The 8042-nt window shown below is 48.7% G+C and overlaps 1 protein-coding gene across 1 annotated transcript in view; it reads right to left on the reverse strand.

The window, feature by feature from the left end:
* The window catches only part of LOC308397092 (uncharacterized protein), a gene marked incomplete at both ends in the record, with an annotated part of 535410 nt that overhangs the window by 365482 nt on the left and 161886 nt on the right, over positions 1 to 8042 (reverse strand). The gene's annotated exons all lie outside the window — the stretch shown is intronic.

Here is an 8042-nt window from a genome sequence, read left to right on the forward strand (position 1 = left end):
CACAGACAAGGTACGAAAATATGTCAGGCTACGTCAATAGCGGTTGGTCTTCAGGGTTTCTACTCCACCGCCGTATTTCATTTCCAATGCACGCTATTTTCTGTAAGTACCGCTGTTTCGCCTCTGAACGCAATCGGTCTCTATACAGTCCATTCTCTTTTGAGCTGCTTTTAATTATCTTTCTTGTAGTCATCGTTCCAACACAGTGTGTTCGTTTTGATTTGTAGACCCCGAAAATGGCGCCGCGCTCCCACAATGCATTGCGGCATGACGTCAACTCCATTTAAGAAACAACAGGAAGACTGAAGCTCATGGCATTGATCAAGCAGGACTCATGATCTTGACCAGCAGCTCCCTCACAGGGAAATCTTCAGACCTCCACCGTAGGCCTGCCCCAGAAGATGGATAAACCCAGCATTTCATGAACACTGTGATGAAGACCTTTGGTTTGTGTAATGTTATAAATACTCGGATACTCCCCAGAGGCTCTGGACTTTTAAATAAAGATATTATATTCAGTCATGTAGAAAGTTATATATTTTAAAATATATGTTCCTCTCTTGTTACTCTGGTATGAGTTGTCATGATCTGGCTGTGTGGCAGGCAGGACATAGTTCCCAAACGCAAACTCACGGGAAAACAGGACTGAACTCAAAATGCAGCTTTATTGCTGACAAAAGATGACAAAAGATAACGGCGATACAAAATAACATGAAACTAAACTGGGAAGTACTAAGGAACAGACTGACGAGGACACACACGGAGGGGCACACAGTCATGAGGGAGAACGCGACACAGAACTGAGGGAGACGCAGACATAAATACACAGAGGGTTAACGAGGGAAGTGGGAGCACACGGGGAACACAGGTGACACTGATAATCATAACAAGACACTGCAGGAGTGAACGCAACACTGACGGGAGACGGGCAAAGTAAAACAGGAAGTACAGAGGTTCCGACAGGAGGAGAGAGAGCACGGGGAAAACACAGACATAACGGGCTGGGGAAAACATAGAATAAAACACAAGGAGAGACGAGGGCTCACAGATACACAGGGGCACACAGGAGGTAACCAAATAAGGAACATTTTAACTAAATAATCCTAGGAACCAAGGCATAACTAGGGAATAAAGTACAAAACACACAAAAACTGAGAATACTGGGCCCACATGGCCCAGGACCATGACATGAGTAGCTGAATCACTTTATGGTAAATGACACACTATCTGCAAAAAACTCTAAAGGAATTCCAGATGACAAGTTTATAGTTAAACATACAAGTGACGACCTTTGACCTTCATCAAGTTTTATTTTATTGTGTCAGAGAAACTCAAACGTGCTCTTCATGCAGCTGAGTATATCAAGTGTTTACAATGGAAGCTGTGCAGGTCTGAGATCAGCAGCTTTCGGAAACACCAAACTGAGGTCCTGGTAATGCTGATATACAGTGACACAGTTACAGGGGTGATTAATACTTTTGACTTTTTGTCTTTAACCTTATCAATAAAACAGCTGCAGCTTTCACTGACAGCACATGTGGTACTTTAACCTTTGTACTGTTTTCATCAGTTAATTTTGCAGTTAACATGTGAACATGTTGGATGATCTGTCTGCTGTCACTCGGTGGTGCTGAGGTCTGAATCTGAGGGCAGCTCCTGTAATCACAAAGAGAACAGAATCATCACAAACTGAAATATAATGTTTATCTCTCAAATCTGAAATAAAGCTGATCCTTCTCTGTCCCACACACTCAGGATCTTACATTTTGTCAATTCTACAGTTTAATCCATAGTTACAGATTAATGAGGAGTTACTGAAGTACAAGCTTAAAAAAATAGTGTTACTGTCTTTACACATGTGGAGACTGAAAACATGCTGGTCTTTGCACATATTTAATAATCAGCTCTGCACAGGAGCTGAAGCAGAGTGCAGCCTGTTGCCTTTACAGTATAATACTTGTAATGAAAGTACAGTAACGATAATTAGTGACTGAGAACCCCGGGGCGTTTCTCTTGATTTCTTTAGTCGGTGTAAATTCATTTACCTGCACGGATTAGCTAAACAAACTTTACAAAGCAAGTTTCCCCGACAGCTGAGTGTTCATCTTAGCTAGCGAGGTCTCAGGACCTAGCTAAGCACAGTAGTTACGGATTAGCTTGCAAACACGTTTAACTAATGCCGGGCTTACACTTTGCGATCTTTGGCCTATTTTGAGCCGATTTTTGAGTCGTGTGACCGTTTTGTTGGTCGGCCCGAGGTTGGCCTTCATCGTGCGTGGTGCATCGTGTAGTATACATGGTGTAACGAGAAGCAATTAACACCTCCCGATCAGAAATTGCTTGGTCGGGAGTATTTCAAACATGTTTGAAATCCTCACGACCGTTGTGAGGGTGTCACCGCAGCCGCTCACACTGCGCACGCACAAACACATAAACGTCGGTGAAAAAGACAGAGTAGCACAGCAGTGCAGCGTTATCTGGACACAAGCGATGGAGGCACAACTTGTAGAACTTTGGAAAGCTCATCCGAGCCTTTTCGATGTGGCCTCACAAAATTATCACGACCACAACAACCGTGAAAATAGTTGGATTTACATTGCTGCTCAAACACAGCTGCCTGGTCAATGTTTTTCATTAGCAATGTAGCAAAGTTGATGGTGGTGCTGTGTGAGTAAAAGACAGCGAGGGAGAGCAAGCGACAGATTTTCTGTTATAACCTTCATTTTATGGACGCACAGTGTGAGCACTCGGGTCACATCAGAGCATCGGGCCGTATAGTGTGAGATCCTGCATCGTGACCTACGAACTTATAACCTCTGCGAGTCAATCGTGCAGTTTGAGCAGAAGCTGATTAACGCGACTGAAAAAAATCGCACAGTGCGTGGTGCATCGTGTAGTACCAAAGCTTTACCAAAAAAGTGCAGCGGGTCCTTTTGTCGGGTAGTCCAGTTTACCGAAGAACACCTCAGGCTGTCAGGGTAAAACAGTCAGGCGTGTTTCCGAAAAGTAAACGCTGGCCCTCCTCTCAGAGCCTACGCTCTATCTGTATTCCCGAACAGAGGTACTCTGTTTCTCTGTGACTGCAGCTGTCAGTCAAAGTTGCTATGATGACGTTTCACCCCAATTTAACATCACCGCGGCAGGAATTAGAATCAAATTCATGGGAAAGGAGACCTCCTCCTTGAATCACTACCTTATCGTGGTGGAGGGGTTTGTGTGTCCCAGGGATCCCAGGGGCTATGTTGTCTGGGGGCTTTTGCCCCCTGGTAGGGTCTCCCATGGCAAATTGGTCCTGGGTGAGGGACCAGACAAAGAGCGATTCAGAAGACCCTTATGAAAAGAATATCGAGGGAACAGTTTACCCTGCCCGGGATAGGGTTACCGGGGCCCCGCCCTGGAGCCAGGCCCGGGGAGGGTGCCCGAGGGCGAGCGTCTGGTGGCCTTAGTCCATGGGGCCCGGCCGGGCACAACCCGAAGAGGAGACATGGGCCCATCCTCCCGCAGGCCCACCACCCGCAGGAGGCGCCATAGGGGTCGGGTGCATTGTGTGCCGGGTGGCGGCCAGGAGCGGAGGCCCTGGCGGACTGACCCCCGGCTGCCAAGACTGGCAATAGGGACATGGAATGTCACCTCTCTGGTGGGGAAGGAGCCTGAGTTAGTGCGTGAGGTTGAGAGGTACCGGCTAGATATAGTCGGGCTCACCTCTACGCATGGCTTGGGCTCTGGAACCAGTCTCCTGGAGAGGGGCTGGACTCTGTCTCAGTCTGGAGTTGCCCCTGGTGAGAGGCGGCGGGCTGGGGTGGGTATTCTAATATCCCCTCGGCTTGCTGCCGGTACGTTGGGGTTTTTCCCGGTGGACGAGAGGGTTTGTTCCCTGCGCCTTAGGGTCGGGGAACGGGTCCTGACTGTCATCTGCGCTTATGCGCCGAGTGGCAGTTCGGAATACCCAGCCTTCTTAGAGTCCCTGGGGGGGGGGGGGTGCTGGAAGGTGCTCCACCTGGAGACTCTGTTTTCCTGCTGGGAGACTTCAATGCTCACGTGGGTAACGACAGCGAGACCTGGAGGGGCGTGATTGGGAGGAACGGCCTCCCTGATCTGAACCCGAGCGGTGCTTTGTTATTGGACTTCTGTGCTAATCACAGTTTGGCCATAACGAACACCCTGTTCGAACATAAGAGTGTCCATAAGTGCACGTGGCACCAGGACGCTCTAGGCCGTAGGTCGATGATCGATTTTGTAATCGTATCACCAGACCTGCGACCATATGTTCTGGACACTCGGGTAAAGAGAGGGGCTGAGCTGTCAACTGATCACCACCTGGTGGTGAGTTGGATCAGGTGGCGGGGGAGGACGCTGGACAGACCTGGTGCACCTAAACGCGTAGTGAGGGTGTGCTGGGAACGTCTAGCAGAGGCCCCAGTCCGCGAGATCTTCAACGCACACCTCCGGCAGAGCTTCAACAGCATTCCGAGGGAGACTGGGGACATTGAGTCCGAATGGACCATGTTCAGCGTCTCCATTGCCGAAGCTGCTGCACTGAGCTGCGGCCGCAAGGTGGTTGGTGCCTGCCGTGGTGGTAATCCCCGAACCAAATGGTGGACACCAGAGGTGAAGGGAGCCACCAGGCTGAAGAAGGAGTCCTATCGGGCTTGGTTAGGCTGTGCGACTCCGGAGGCAGCCGACAGGTATCGACAGGCCAAGCGGAATGCAGCTCGGGCAGTGGCTGAAGCAAAAACTCGGGTGTGGGAGGAGTTCGGAGAGGCCATGGAAAAAGACTTTCGGACTGCCTCGAAGAGATTCTGGCAAACCGTCAGGCGTCTCAGGAGGGGAAAGCGGTGCTCTACCTGCACTGTGTATAGTGCTGGCGGAGCACTGCTGACGTCGACTGAGAAAATTGTCAGGCGGTGGAAGGAATACTTCGAGGACCTCCTTAATCCCACTGACACGTCTTCCGAGGAGGAAGCAGAGTCTGGGGATGAGGGGAATGACCCGCCAATTTCCGGGGGCGAGGTCACTGAGGCAGTTAAACAACTCCTTGGTGGCAGAGCCCCTGGTGTTGATGAGGTCCGCCCCGAGTTCCTGAAGGCTCTGGACGTTGTAGGGCTGTCCTGGTTGACACGCCTCTGCAATGTTGCGTGGTGATCAGGGGCAGTACCTGTGGACTGGCAGACCGGGGTGGTGGTCCCCATCTTTAAGAAGGGGGACCGGAGGGTGTGTTCCAACTACAGGGGGATCACACTCCTCAGCCTCCCTGGGAAAGTCTATGCCAGGGTGCTGGAAAGGAGAGTTCATCCGCTAGTCGAACCTCGGATACAGGAGGAACAATGCGGTTTTCGTCCTGGTTGCGGAACACTGGACCAGCTCTTTATCCTCTCGAGGATACTTGAGGGTGCATGGGAGTTTGCCCAACCAGTCTACATGTGTTTTGTGGACTTGGAGAAGGCATTCGACCGTGTCCCTCGGGGTGTCCTGTGGGGAGGTGTTGCGGGAGTATGGGGTGTCTGTCCCATTGCTACGGGATTCGATCCCTATACAACCGTTGCAAGAGCTTGCTTCGCATTGCCGGCAATAAGTCGGACTCGTTCCCGGTGGGTGATGGGCTCCGCCAGGGCTGCCCTTTGTCTCCGGTTCTGTTCATAATTTTTATGGACAGGATTTCTAGGCGCAGCCAAGTGGCGGAGGGCTTTCGCTTTGGTGGCCTCAGAATCTCATCTCTGATTTTTGCGGATGATGTGGTTTTGTTGGCTTCATCGGGTGAGGGCCTCCAGCTCGCACTGGAACGGTTCGCAGCCGAGTGTGAAGCAGCGGGAATGAGGATCAGCACCTCCAAATCTGAGGCCATGGTTCTCAGCCGGAAAAGGGTGGGGTGCCCACTCCGGGTCGGGGATGAGTTCCTGCCCCAAGTGGAGGAGTTCAAGTATCTCGGGGTCTTGTTCGCGAGTGATGGGAGAAGGGAGCCGGAGATCGACAGACGGATTGGGGCTGCAGCTGCAGTAATGCAGACGCTGCACCAGTCCGTCGTGGTGAAGAGGGAGCTGAGTGTAAAAGCGAAGCTCTCGATTTACTGGTCGATCTACGTCCCTACCCTCACCTATGGCCACGAGCTGTGGGTAGTGACCGAAAGAACGAGATCGCAGATACAAGCGGCAGAAATGAGCTTCCTCCGAAGGGTGGCTGGCCTCTCCCTTAGAGATAGGGTGAGAAGTTCGGCCATCCGGGAGGGGCTCAGAGTAGAGCAGCTGCTGCTCCACATCGAAAGGAGCCAGCTGAGGTGGTTCGGGCATCTGACAAGGATGCCCCCTGGGCGCCTCCTGGGTGAGGTGTTCCAGGCATGTCCCACCGGGAGGAGGCCCCGGGGCAGACCCAGGACACGCTGGAGAGATTATATCTCTCGGCTGGCCTGGGAACGCCTTGGTGTTCCCCCGGATAAGCTGGAGGAGGTGGCTGGGGAGAGGGAGGTCTGGGCCTCTTTGCTTAGGCTGCTGCCCCCGCGACCCGGCCTCGGATAAAGCGGATGAAGATGGATGGATGGATGGGAAAGGAGACTCCTTGGACATAAAGCACCATCATGAGAACTATTGATAACAAAAGAAAGAATCTTTGGGAAAAAAAATTATCTGAGGAGAATTAATTTATTTTAGTCTGACCCCAGTCCCATCCACTAACATGGAGGAGGCAGGGTTTATGACCTATACTGCAGCCAGACACTAGGGAGCAATAGAGACGTTTTGGCTTCATTTTTGGGGAGCTGTCGCATCGTCCATGTTTTCTACATTCCTTGCTCAGGACTCACCCCCCCCCCCCCCCCCCCCCTCCCTTCCTGTTATAAAGCATAGCAGGAACGAATCTCGTCCCCTCCCTACTGGCTCACAGGTTCTTCTTCTTGGTTGGCAACCAATGTTAAGGCGCTTTACCGCCCCCTGGCTCACAGCTCAGTGGACATATATAAAAAAAATAAAATATAAAACAGTTGTTTTTCTTTTGCAGTCACTCATCTTAGCAGTAGGATATACATGAAAAGAGAAACAAATTAAGTTTGAGTGAAAATGTACATTTTTTGCACTCTCTGGGCAACTGACTCAGTGACTCAAATGACTCAAAAAACACGATTCACTTTGGTGAGTGACTCATTCAAACTATATTCAGTCAAAAGAATCAAACTTACCATCACTAATCAATTGCCCATCTTTACTTTAGGGGAACTCTGCCTCTTTACTGTGAGCTTTTTATACCCAACCATGTTACTGAGCTGTTACTTAACTAGTTAGAAAATAACTAGTAACAAAATGTTCTACAGCTGTTTCTTTTTAGTAACACTTAGTTTTACAGCAACTTCCAGTCCAACGTTTTTTTAAATAGTTATTGTTCATGAAACAGTACAAGGACTCAGTTTAAACGTTTGATATGTTTTTTATACCCTGAATGTTAATACTCTGCACAGGAGGTGAAGCAGAGTACAGCCTGTTGCCTTTACAGTATAACACTTGTAATAAAAGTACAGTAACAGTTAATACATTATGGGTTCATTCAGTGATTTAAAATTATTAAGTTCTGTTTTCATTTACAGTTTTCACAGCTTTTTGGAACTGGATTGTATTTTAGTTAAATCGTTTTTGCTCAAATGAGATTTAGATGAAGATCCGATCACATTTTAAGGAGTTATTTACTTGTTCTTGCAACCATATTCCGAATTTGACTAAAAATGCTCTAAAATACAAGAATAATTATATTTCTTAATGAAGTAAAATTGAACACGTGTTCTTGTCGTACACTGATCTGTCTAGAGTAGGTTGTTTGGTAATCCAGTGTTTGCAGTGGAGGGGCATTGGTCCATTTTAGCTGAAGATTAACCACTGATATTGATTTCATTGTATCTAGATCACATATTATTTACCTGTAGAATGAACATTCTGCTATCTTTTTTCATTAACAAACACAAACAGGATTTATAATTTTAGATGACTTTCATTATTCAACTAAAACCTATTGCAGAAAACCAAAAAGGAAGTATTGCTGAGTGAATTAAAAATTGAAGGATAATT

Source organism: Rhamphochromis sp. 'chilingali' (genome assembly GCF_963969265.1).
Source record: "Rhamphochromis sp. 'chilingali' genome assembly, chromosome: 5".
Lineage (NCBI taxonomy): Eukaryota > Metazoa > Chordata > Actinopteri > Cichliformes > Cichlidae > Rhamphochromis > Rhamphochromis sp. 'chilingali'.